The sequence below is a fragment of the Anopheles marshallii genome, chromosome 2 (genome assembly GCF_943734725.1).
Source record: "Anopheles marshallii chromosome 2, idAnoMarsDA_429_01, whole genome shotgun sequence".
In the NCBI taxonomy this organism is placed as follows: Eukaryota; Metazoa; Arthropoda; class Insecta; order Diptera; family Culicidae; genus Anopheles; species Anopheles marshallii.
In genome coordinates this window covers 92,065,197-92,079,436 of record NC_071326.1, presented here as the reverse complement: position 1 = coordinate 92,079,436, position 14,240 = coordinate 92,065,197, and positions in this window count along the sequence as shown.

The window sequence follows — 14,240 nt, the reverse complement described above, 5'->3', positions numbered from 1 at the left end:
TAAATAACGCAAATCAATAAACTGCCATCAAACCATACAAATAATCCATCACAATTAATTGCAATTAAATTGAAACGTTCCAAACGATACGGTAGATTTCATTTCACACTCTCACTATTTACATGCCAATCAGGATATTTTTCTATATTCTGAGGTTTAAAAGGAGCAACAAAATAAGGGGAGATCGTCAACCACCATTACCCCTTTGGAATGATGATTGTCACAAACCGGTTTCAACTGAAAGCGATAATGATTTTGAAAGTGAAAACTGCGTGCATAACGATGTGTGGCTTCAACACTGTCGACGTACCCAAGCATTAAGCCCCCCCCCCCCCCCCCCCCCTCCCTCCCCCCTTATTCTCTTCCCACACTGAAGGCGATTTAGGCTAGCCTGGTCAAGCAAAATTACGGTCAAGTTTGCTGTTGCACCCGGTTCCCAAACGGTACGCGAAACTAAGTAATGCATGTGTTGTGACGCGTTTATGGTTAATAGAAGGTTACCAAAAGAGATTTTGCTTTGCTGCGGAATTTAAACTCTGCTGCGCTGCAATGTATACAAAAGGCATGCATTCTGGGTAAGGGCTTTCAAATGCAAAGCACTTATTTTTTTTCATATATTCAAAAGGCACAGTAGCACGGCATTGAAAGTTGAATGAGGCTAATCAAATCAATGAATTCAGTTTTTTATCATTATAAAGAGACCATGTTATGATAATCAATCATGCGAAAGCGATTACTTCAACTGCTGTTGTTTTCTCTAACGAGACATACGAGGGAATTTAGATGATTAATCTATTGTGCGATCAAAAGACTGTCTCTCATTAAAAGAAACTTCGATTAATTTAATCTTTTTTTAAACGCCGTCTTCAACTTAAAAACGAACCATAGGCGTCAAGCTTCTCTACGTTGGATAATTTTTAAAAGTATTTACTTTTCTTAATATCACTTCATTTGCGTTATTATAGATTATTAAAAATTCTAACTTATTCTGATGGTGCAGGTGCATTATGTAAGAAAAAGAAATACATCATCACTGTGTCGTTAATGCTCGGTTTGCCTAACCAAAGCCCTTTCATCGAAGTATAAGATGCAACAAGCAATATATTACATCATTACAATACCGTGCTTGATGGGTCATCATCAATTCTAGAATTTCGAGACAATGTACCTGATTAAGCTCCATACGAATAGAATATAGTGTAAGAAAATGACCTTATGCCGGGACATAAAAGATTGATGAATGTAACATTTTGATGTTCTTTTTGGGTGAGATGGAATTCATTGCACGTTGATAGTAAATACCGCACAGAGTACTGGTTGTTGGCTCATAGTTTTATCATCCATTCTTCGCTTTCCAGCTTTCAAAAATGTTCAAAGTATCTTAGTATATCTATTGCTTTTCCTCTATTAACACACATGTGTTGGCAGCAACACATTTCCCACTTGCATATGCTTCACACTCAAAGATGCATAACTTTGAGATACCTACCAAGGTTTCCCAAACTTAAATCAGAAATCACTTCTACTTCAACGAATCTGCTAAATTAATCATTTTAGAAAATAAACATCAGGTCATATCCAAAAAATCTTCAGAGGTCCCGAGATGCCTTTGATCATCACGAACGAAACCGGAAGATTCTTCTAGCAGTAACCATGATGGTAGTTTAGCTGACACACAAATTCATCAGGCATTCATTAGACAAAATAAAAGATTGTGCATGGTTATAAATTAAAGAGCAAAAGAATTCTAACCAATCGGCCTGGGTTGGTTCACACCATTTAAATGGATTTTGAGAGCGATGTTGCACTGCCACAGCCCAACATGATCGACGTTAACTGTTGTTTGGGATTGGAGCCGCAGTAAATGTGACTAATTAGATTCAGTAATTGTGTTTGCCCTAAAACTTTTAAAGAGATCGTTTTTCGTATCTTCCGCTTGAAAAAGGGTAGTGCGTTTAACCATCATCCAACGTAAATATAATGACGAAAGAATAAAAAGTTTCGGCTTTAGCTAGGGCGGCTTAAATTTAGCAATTATGTATGCATATCTTCTCACGGCTTGTTCCCTCTTCCTACTTACTTCTCGCTCGCTTAACAGGTCCAACCAGACTTGGAACTGAGTGAAGGAACGTCAAGCAAATTCAAGATTCTGCAAGACGTCAAAACTGAGTGCTCAAGTGTTTTTTTTTTTGTTAGACAAATGAATATTTTATGATCGTCTCCTTCTGGTGTTTGTGCAAATGTCCAAAATTGACATTTGCCCGCTAAGATATCAAGAGACTACAGGTAATATGGCCACGGGTAAGTGTTCGAACATGCCTAAGCCAGTTATGTGTTTGTCTGTACCTGTACTGCGTTTCCTGCCGGTTTACTGTCAATTTTCTGATGATGTTCCTGAACAATCCTTCGTTCAGGATTATGTCCTTTTTGTCGATCGGCCACGGTGTATCTGTTTGCCATTTCGTAAAAGATCACGAGCATCAAGTCATTTATTTTTCTTCTTCACCCCTGCAAACTTCCACTAGACATCACATACGCTTATCGATAATGATTTTATCAAATGTTTCATTATTTGAAAGACTGATGACTACCAACATCTAATGAGTTCCAACTGCATGGTGTTATTAATGATTCCAAATGGCCGACAAGGGTTTTGCAAAGCTCATCGATCCTTTTTGTTGACCGGTACAAAAGCGGTAAACCACATTCATCAAAGCGGTACAGATCCCTGTGGGCTTAACTTCATTTGTAATTATCAATTTACAGATGTTGTTGTCTGATGCGTCTGGATGAATGCTGAAACGCTTGGGTGGTACTGGGACGTACCGAAACATGTTACCTGTCGGTTTTAATTGCACTAAGGGATAGAGACACACACGTGCACGTCATCCATTTCATACCGATTCATCAACCAGGTACTCTATACATAGATACGCCGTCATACGCAAAAATAAGTAAATACAAACAATAGTTTAACACGTTTTATCAAGAACTATATGGCATTAGCTTATACCAAACACATCCATAGCTGTCAGGCATTAAATAATACATACCAAACATAGAAGACAGCTTGAAACCGCAAATATGCAAAAAATATTCTAAAAGAAAAAGCAACCTGGATAACTCTCAAACAAACGCAATAATTGTTCAATGTTTTTTATGCGAAACAGTGTGAAATATTCATCGCGTAGCTTCGAATGCATACGCTAAGTGGTCTTCATATCACATCATTATGTATGCAAATCTGTTCTTGCGGAAAATTATCACTTTCAACTGTTAAGGTTTAACTCTCATTAAAAACACAGGATTTATTTGTAAACATAGTAAACTTTAAGGCCCAGAAAAGCTGTATCACCGATTTCTTCTGGGCAGAATTCAATCTGCTTAAATGCTGAAATGCAACAAAAGTGTACAAATTGTAGGCATTGGGACGACCTCTAAGAATTCAAAGATATTATAATTTTAGTTTTCCATTTTCCAATAACAGTTAATATTACTCATATTCTTCAAACACTATCATCCTGAACCGATCACTGATCTTGAGACATTGCTCTATCAATCAATATCATTTCCCTCCATCTCTCTATTGATAATCCGGTTATGCCGGAAATTCTTCTTGAACCACGCATCCCAGGAGATCGCAACGAGAGTAGAAGAGCAAGAGGTGCACAGTTTCATAACAAATGACTCAGCCATAGTGTGCAATCCATCGGTTTAAGGGAAGAGATCGTTGGACAGCATCGTTGAAGTTGAAAAGCAGGAACATTACGACAGGGGAATTTTTAATCCAGAAGAGCATGATGGTACTCCAGTAGAAATTGAAGCCTATAATTAACTCGAGATGGTTAAATCCGAGGGTACATGATGTCAGCCGACCATTTCTCTGCTGTTTCAAGGCTTTCGGATGCATTCCATCACAAAATAAAACGTCATGATGATATGCTGACGCATGACGCCAAGCAAAAAGCGCTGAAATTGAATCGATTTGATTGTAAATAGGTTAAAGCCCCAATTTTCAACCTCATAATGATGAACATAGACTACTATCGCTACAAATCGGGCTGGATCGCTTCACACACAAATACCGTTTAGAAAGTGATACAATGGGTGGTTATGCAAAATGTTCCTGTACAATATGTGCCCAATAAAAACTATTGATTGTTGGAACAGGTACATACATGGAGGAAGGCATTTTTGCAATGTCGACAGATGATATGTACAAACGGTGCATCTGCAAATTTACGAACATTATACAGTGGCAAAGCATGAGCATAGTTTAAGATGAAGTGCAAGAGGTGCGCTGCACCATACAAAGCATTTTTGTAACAGTAATTTTAACAACACGCATAATTTTCGGAATTTATGAATGAGCTTATGAATTGAATTTATTTAGTTATTAACATTTCATGTCTCTCTTTTTGTGACTAAACTTGGAACATGGGACACACAATACTTTGATACACATTAACGTGAAATACCTCAAATATGATACAAAATAGCTTGTCAAATAAGAAGCGTGTTAGAAGTTCAAATCGTTTCAAGTTCTTTGCAAACATTACAAAAATGAAACAATTATCTCCGATTTTCGAAAACCTATGTCAAAATTTCATATTTATGTGCTTATCTACAATAGGACGTCAAAATTAAGCTTAGGAAGGTTACATTGCGATTAGAGAAGTCGATTAGAATGATAAATTGACGCGAATTGGAACGCGGGATTGTGAACTTAAAACCAATTTTGTAATCGAGGACATCGGTCGTGATAGTTTATCATAAAAGAAAGATAGAAAATTTCAAATCCCTCTTTCTTTTTGTGTGTGGCTATTCACATCTCTGTTGCGCGTTATTAGTTTTTCATTTCCCTTCTTGCGAGGAAATTTCCATTTTCCATTTTTCTCGAAGCCAGGAAGTGACCAAATGACCAGAGCGACCGACATGGACTCCCAAGACGTTTGCACGTGATTTGCGACGAAAGAAATAAAAACAATAACGAACATCTTTCTTCTTTTTTTGCTTGTAGTCACCAGAGGTTCACTTTCCCTTCCTGGATAGCCCGGCTCGGGACGTGGAGAGAAAGCGTCCGGTTTCGGTTTTCCCCCTCCCGTTGAACGCATCCCAGCCAGAAGTCCATGAACCGGGCGCCTTCTTTCACTTTCAAACACGTAAAATTCTCGCTTTCGTGCGAGATTTAATCGATGTTCAACCGCGGAGCCCTATTTCTCCACCTTTACGCGACAGGTGGGCTTGCGCCTCGCGGAACCGACTTTGGGTCCAGTTTTTTGTATAATGTTTCATTGGTTTGTTTGTATGCCATCGCCCTCGAGGGCTCGAGTGACCTCATAACCGACGCCGTCGTTCATCAAATACTAGATTGGGATGTGTGCTGTGGTTGGAGGGAAGGGTATGGCCATATTTCAGCGATTGACTATCTTTGGCGGGCTCGGGCAGTTTGCTTTAATCTGGGAAGGAAGTGAAATGAAACTAGGGAGATATATACAGCGTACCGTCAAGTCCATCAGACCGAGGAACAGAGCCCATGGTCAAGTGCACTCTGCTGTGAACTCGACGCGCAGCGATTGGAATAGGGGAGTGTTTCGCCTTCGCCTGGGAATATATAAAACTCCCGTATGCTGAGCATGGTGTTTTTATATAGTTTGCCACAAGTCGTACATGCGTTTTGCACCCGGTGGGAATGGAGAAAGAATAACAACTGAAAATGCCAAAACCGTGTGTGAGGAAAACAGTCTCTTTAATTAACATTAATTGACGAGAAGAAACATGATGTACAATTTTTGAAATTAATAATACATCCCTATTTGTGAATTAATGTGAAAACATCGAGAGTAAAACGATCTTTGGCGAAAAATCGTTAGTCGAACAGGACATCGTTCGACTTTCTATACATACCCAAAATCTTGCAAAAAAAACAACCTCGAATGTATAAATTGAATATATAACATTTTCCTAATGTTCCATATCTCCGTACCAACTGTTGCCCGATGCGCAAAAGGCTCCAACTACGTCTCGTCAATTGTAAGGTTCTTTTCAACAAACCGATGGTTTCCTTTTTGATAGCGAAATTTCCCTTGCTCCTTTTGTCATGTGCCATTTTATGGTTTCGGTGTTTTAGCGTACGTGGTATTTTTGTAAATAAATCTACAAAATCCCTATCTTCCATTGGTAAATCAAACTGCACGTTGCTGACTATACTGCGTACATGACCTCAAGGTTGAAAGCCGTAAAGAAACATTCACCGTTCCTCTCATAATTCTTCCACTGATTCCTCATACACCAGCGGGGACATTAAACTCCTAACGAACAAACAAGCAAGATGTCCGATGGACCTTCCTGATCCTGCCGCTTTCTTCCAGCAATTTTCTGGTCTGAACAGGCCGGGTCTGATGGTCCGCAGATATTCAACTGTTACGTATAAGACATTTTATCACAGACCACATACCATTAGTTTGGTCTGTTTACAGCATACTGGCCCAGTATCGAAACTCAGGCAGGGAAACATTCTTCACAGATCATAAAATTTAACCTCCGCCAAACGCTGATGACCACATACACACATACAAATCGAATTAACTTGGTGCAAAGGGACGTCTGTGACGGGTTTGTTGCTATTCATTTCATCATTGCAGTCACAATCTTAACTGTGAAAATAATTTTCATGGGGAACGTGTTTATTGCAATTTAACACAACGGTTCAGATTGAATCGCCCTCGAAACCTAAAATATTGAAACATCAACATTTCTTGTTCGCTTTTAACATATCGCAAGGATTTCGTTAACCTTAATCCCGAAGAGATGTCATGGAAATATTTGGTGCAAATTCAAAACTACTTCGTTTTTGTTTACATCCTTTCAATACAATAACACCCAGCAAAGCATAAATCCCCTCAGGATCCATAAGCTCATTATCCTCTTAACAACGGTCCCTCTCTCCCTTTCACGCGAACTAAACCACAATATTTTTCAGCAACAAAAAAAGAATAGAATCTTCCTTTCGCATTTTTTTAGGCTGTGCCGAGACAAAAAAGAACCCACAATAACCATTCGAATGGAATTGAGTAAACAAATGAATATATTCGGCATGGCAAACTGCGGTAGTACTGATAAGAAGATGGAAAACAGTTCGCCGCAAAATTTGTTCTTCATAATGATTGCTCGAGGAAAAAGTTTCAAAGCTTTGCAAAAATCCTTGAGTCATGGTTATTGACAAAAAAACAACCCCAGAAAGGGAGGGTTGATTTGTAGACAAAACAGTTCAAAACCTCGCAGAACACGAAAGGCATAGAGGAACAAATAATCGGGAAAAATTAGTTGTATAAATAAAAGAATGGTTCTAGCAAATGTTTCAAAGATTATCACAAAATCTGTTCAATTCATTAAACCAGCTCTCGTTAAACTTAAGTCGTTTGTGTGTGTGTGTGTGTGTATTTTTTTATGCGCACACGGGAGAGAGAGAGAGTGAGAGAGATAGAGAGAGAGAGAGAGAGAGAGAGAGAGAGAAAATTCTCGAATCCTCTATCGTTTATTTTGTGTATGAACGCTTTACCTTTGCCAATTGGGTTTATATGGGGGCTGCTGTTTTATATTTCGCTAGCCAATGTTCTAATTTTTGCCACGAAATTGTTTTAATTCGTCCACACTTCTTGACCACCTTTTTTCCGTGATTAAGTCCCATGATTGGAGACAAAACTGTTCCTATCTGGAATTGGTTTTGTTTTCCGCTGATTCGTTTTTGCCTTTTTGATGCCTTGGTTTATGTTTTATTCCATCGATTTCTTTTCTTCCCACTACCCACTTGGCTCGTTTTCTTTTCACCCCCGAAAGATTCTCAATTCAATTCAATTCTTTCTTGTGTCTCAGCCGATTTAGTTTCGCAGTTATGCGCTTTCCGTGTTGTTTGTTTGATATGGACTTGTTTTTCTCTTATTGTTTCCTGCTTGTTGCAGGCTAATATAAGCGTTTTTTGCGTCATTTGTGCTTTTGTTTTACAACACACTTTGATGTACCTTCACGAGACATCGTCGGCAAGAAGAATAGGTTAATATTTACCTTCAAATCAACATCTCTCGTTTTAACAGATCGAACACATTATTGGCGATCGCTCCTTGGGGGGACAGCAAGATCAAACTAATCCCTTCAGTTAGTATCGCCCCTGAAGTAGGTCACACACATACAGCAACAGTCGCACACAATTTTACACCAAAACACAGATGCACACACGTTTCACCAGCTATTTCGTCGTGAATGAGACACCATATTTTTACAAAACAATACTATTTCCACATGATAAGCGTGTTGATACCTTGGTTGATTTTTGATTTTTAGTAACCTTTACTGCTGAATACATCGAATCGTCATCACACTTATATTGTTGGTTCACGTTTGGCAGAAGAAAATACATTACAAACAGCATCAAACTTTACAAAAGTAAAGGGGAAGAGAACTGAAAACTGGAAGCGGTTACTTTGCGCAGCAACCTCTCACTTTTGCTCTTTTGCTTTTTATTGACACTTAACACCTTGTCCAAAGGGGGGCGGCGAGTGGCAAAGAAACTACGCTCACTACTACCATGAAAACTATTGGCAGATCCCTCCTCCTTGTGTGTGGCAGCAGAATGTTGCTGCAACCTTTGCCTTTTTGATAAGCCTTTGGGGCTATAAAAAAGGAAGATCGTGTCTCGTATAGTAGATTAATTTATTCCACGCAACTCTGTACAAGCAATCACTCTCACCAACCACAAAGAGACAGAGTTGTGATCATGCACTGCTGATCATAATTAACAAATCCCTCTTTTCTCTATGCAAATCTTTCGGCAACAAAATGGTTGAATCAATTACTTTGGCTCAATTCGTTTTCCTTTTCTCGAGACTAACTTTCTGGCCACTCAATTCACGCGATTAAAACTGCTGGCTATTGGTAAACACACAAAACCAAACTGTTGCGCTATGCGAATTTATTAAATTTCATTTTATCGCCCATTGCACCTTGAGACACATAAATACGCACACAAAACACGCTCGAACTGCTCGTTTTTTGTTGTTTTCCTTCCTTTCTCGGCACCGAGCACTTGCAACGCGTGAGCCAACGAGAGAAAAGCAAACGGTTCACTTGCCGCGGCTGTTCAAATCCAACTAATGAACGAGAAAACCATCCACCAGAGAGAACTTGCTTTCTCGGTGCGCTCTGGCCTCTTAGGGCCCCGTTATACGAAAGTCATGGCAGTTTGTCATGTGACGATTTCACTTCTGTTGGCCAAAAAATCCACTATTTGTACATACTTTTTAGATCTCAATCATAATTTTGTGTATGTTAAAATGTATGACTCTTGTGCTATGATACGTTATCGTTCACGTTAGAAAATTTAATTCGATGAAGCATACGAGTGCATGCAATTTTTGACTTGATTGTTTTCATGTACACATAGCTTCATGTCTGCCAAGTATTACATATCTCTGAGAGAATCATTGAGAGAGAATGCTGATTTTGGTACTGTACAGGTCCGGTTGTATCCGACATACGCTATAATACCGCTGCTAAATGTGGAAAAAGCTAAGTATAATTCTTTAGGTTTTTTTCATTATATGATAAGTCCTTTTAGAAAGAAATCCTAACATTTTACCAAATAAACATCTACAACTATGAGTTGTTTTTTTGGTCTGTTTTATTCAAAAGGAACGGCCAGGCCGTATTGATAGTAGTTTTTTTAACTAACTGTAATAAGGTAGTCACAATAAAATTATGATCACATGTACATCAAACTTATTTCACAACATTTATTATGTTGCAGTGGTGAATTTATTCTGTTTTTCAAATTTTCATTTTATCTCTTGTCAAGAGCTGGTGTCGCGAGATCTCTGAAAAGTGGTTTAGACTAACGTAAAGAAACGTAATGAAACTCTTCAAAGCGACAGATCATCAAATAATAAACACAAAGGAGGGCCAGTATTTTTAACGAACCCAGTGTGCTGCACCTGCCGGGTGTTGTGGTATGTGTGCATATGATGATTTTGCGCACACTGGCGAACACACCAAACGCAACCAACATTTTCGTGTCGATGAAATTAATGCGTTAGATACATGCGGCAGGCTTGAATTATATGATTACACCCCACCACACTTTTATTTATTTCAGAACCAACATAAGAGACGAAGGAACAATAAGAAATAAGTTATTCTATCTAAGTTTTGAGTTTATAGTTTCTTAAAAAGATTCAATAAAGATCGTTTGAAGCTTTTTTCATATTATAATAACAATGGAGGAGTTTAACGGAGGATATAGCAAGTTCAGAACGATAAACTAACATTAATTTATGACATCGTGAGAAACAGAAAATTATTGAACTCAAGAATATTGCGTAAAGGAGTACAATAACCGAAAACCAACAATGCATGTATCAAATTTGAATGTAGGTTTATTATATATTTAAGGAAATATACTACTAATACTACTACAACTAAGTCAAATTAATTCCCATTCCATTCCAATCCATTTAAAGTGGTTTCTATATTCTAAGCTCTCCAAAAATATATTAAAAGACCTGTTCTACGTACCCTACGTATTATTAGATGGTTAGTATCATGCATCTATTAATGATCAGGATGGATCAAGAATCATCATCAGATCGAAATCTGCCTTCTACTGAATTGACCCTTCGCGAACGCTCAATTGGTTCGATTATATTCGAGCTGCTGTGCGAATCATATGACATTTAAACCGCTTGAGTCAAAGATGTACTGACCGCATTTTAGTTTAATTGGATCCCTCGCCACACAACCCTCGCCGAATGGCGGTGAAACCTTTAAGGCCGGTACACACCGGTAAGATCGACACTGTTTGATATTGATAAAACCAAAGTCAGAAAAAAATAAGAACTGCTTTTAACCTTTGTATAATGCACAAAAAATATAATTATGCATTTAATTGTGCAAACATTAAAAAAGACAGTAATTTTCAATCGTTCTTGCCAACACTAATGCATAGAAACGGTGCTTGATTAGTACAACCCGCCTGACATGCGACTGTCAATCGGTAATGTTTTTAATAATTTCATTAACCGATGATCCCTTCTTGCGATAGAAATATTGTGTCTCGCCTGCCGGCGCGATGGCATATCGCATACATTCCTCGTCGATCTACATTACGTTCAGGATTAAATATGATGTTTATTTGAGTGTACATAAACGATCATGTTAGTCTTCTGTCAAGTGGTTATTATACCTTAAAGTGTTATAAATGTAGCAAGTTATTTCATTCATATTGATATTTCTACTCAAGCACATTTAAAGGAGTCTATTCGAATTCGGTTCGAAAAAATCTTTATCCAATCCATGTCTACCACATCTCAAAACACATCTTACACTGATATGCGCAGACGTAGTCCGTACATAGGACAAATTATCCAGTTACATGTCAAGGTCAAACTAGAAATGGGAGACAAATCTTAATATATTAACACTTGAAAGAGAATGATACCGTTTATTGATAATGGATGATTCCTTCGTATGCACAAAGCACAAGATAAGTCGTAAATTGTTTAGTTTAGTTTTTGCGACTCCCAAGGAACCAACAACCAATGGGCACATAACCACTCTAAGGAAAGCGAGGCTGAGTTACACACGCTTACATACTGATGAAAACAAGAGAGGAGTTCAAGTTCATGATCAATCCGGTTTCGGACGTGGTTGAAATCTATTTTTATACGTTTCTGGACTACGCTGGTGCACAGTATAGTAGCTACATATGGCGAGCGACGATCACTATTTTCTTAGCAAAGCCGAGAAGTTGTAGGAAAACCCCTTATAGTTTGCAATAATGACCTTGTTAACCCATGTGAGTTAGCTACGAAGCAGAGGAAAAGCTTTAATATCGCTCCATTTGGTATGTATATCCGCGCCATATTTGCAGTGTTCTCTGCATGGGTTACACGTTCACTTTCTTTTGAACAGTGTGAAGGAAACATAAAACACCAAACCAGTTTTTCACCGGTAGATGAAACACATATTGGCGGAAAAAGGGCCTCTGGTCTGGCTTCCTGACTGACTGACTGACTTTTCAGTGGCGACCTTTCCTTATGCAGTAAAAGTGTTAGTGTGCATTTATGTGCAAAGCCCGTCTCACTCCCATATTCCCATTCACGGCAATAGTTGTCCCTTTTTTAGATACATCACCAGTTCAGGAAAGCCAGATGCCTGAGCCCCCACATGACATGATGGGGAAAATAAATATCAGAGGCCGTCTACTGTGAGAAAGCAATGTAATGATGAAGAAAAAGAAATTCATGATGTGTTGGGTTGGCAATGCACGCAGCACTGCGTGACGAAAGCGGTAACTAAAACGACATAATTCCAACCAGCTTCCGGCGTGTACGAGAGGATAGTTCAACAATGATGCACTTTGGATAGCAGAACATGTTCTCGGTCCGGCAGAAATGGAATGTGTCTTCCATTCACCTCAAGTAAATCTTTCTTTTTTTCTATTACCATTTTACCATTTTACTATTGAAAAATGTTAGATGTTTATTAAATAATTCATCCACCGAGAACGGTTTATCGAGGAGCATGAGCTTCCAAATGGAAGTATCTTTCCTAATCTAATGAAAATTATGTATTATATTGGCTATATGTGGTTAGACAACCACATTCGTTTGATTATTTCCATTTCACTTTGATTCGTCTACACATACTGCGCTTTTGTACGAGTGCATACGCTGTTATGAAGGTTTATAGTAGGCGATCAAGAGGATTTTCAAATCTGCCATGTTTCATGCACTGGCATTATACACCCTATACAGCACTTCGTTACTCTTTACCAAATTATTCATGTACTTGTTTGCTTTGCTACGTTACTGTTAAGGAGTTGTCGCTCCAGTTTTTAGAAAACTACTACCAACGCAATACATTTGTTTGGGTAGAAAATTAGCATTAGCCATCACTTTATGAAAAAAGAATTAACTTCGGCCTGTTTGTCAAATGGGCGATCACAAGGAAAACAGTAGAAAACTCTTGACAATAACTCCCTGCATGTTATACCCCACCCCTTTGCGTGCCAGACGGGAAATTCAGTTCTCCAGTTTAACGCGACTCAAAAATGTACGAATAACTGAAATAAAATAATTACCGTATTTCTTCTTTTGTCTCATAACACGTGCATATTTTTGTTTAGGTTCTTTGTCGGTATGTGTAAGTAGCGGCGTGCAAAATAAAATTGGGAAAGGACATCTGTAGGACTCGACATTGACCCCGGCGATTGCAAAGAAAGAGAAAAATCAACAGAAGTGAAAAATAAAAAGGCACATACGTACAGCAACCTTACAAGAACGGTTCGTATTGCGGAAGTGTGCCTAGAATGGAAGTAACGGTTTATCGAGAGGATGGTGAAAGGATAATCCTAAAAGGTTCAAAAGGTTGAAGAGTGTAGCTTTATTTTATTGATCTTGTAGGCAATTTCTTTTTATATAACTCCAGTTATAACTGTTCATTTTATGATGATGTATTACGTCTGTGTTTATTAGATTTATGGTAGTATGAGCAGCACTTGCTATTGAGAACGGATAATATAATAATAGTAAAAAAATGTTTCTTTTTAACTTTTATGCTTGAATTTTGTGTTTAAACTAAGAGAGTTGTCAAATTTTAATGTCAGCGATTCATATCAGATATCGCGAATTTTGGAAACTCTGTACACGTTCTAAAACCGGTTTCTAGATTCGGAATTGCATACAACTATATTGTATGGTTGGTCTCCTGCAGGTTGCTAGCGCCATCTACATATGAAGTTTCAAAACGTGACGCTTTCCTAGGTTCAAAAGATAGATAATATTTAAAAAGCGTTGTCGCTCGTTGTACTCAGTATAAGGGTAATAAATCGATTTTGGCCAAATACTGTAACATGAGGTGCTACTCATTTCCGGGGGAATGAAACTGCATTTGATTGTCTGACTAAGTCAAAAGAACATGACGCAGAAACTTCACAAAGGAACAGAAAAGGAAATTTATAAAATAATACTTTACTGGCACGATGAATAAAAAATTAATGAAATAAGGAGTACACGAAAAATGAAGAGCTAATGACGTAATTAACTCAGCATATTTGACAATGGCTAAATATAACTGTTACCAGGCTACTACCCAAAATTATCATCATTCGCAATACATCCTTCCCAATACATTTTCATTGACAATCTATTCTCAATTTGAATTTTTTTCTCAAAGTTGAAAATACTTCA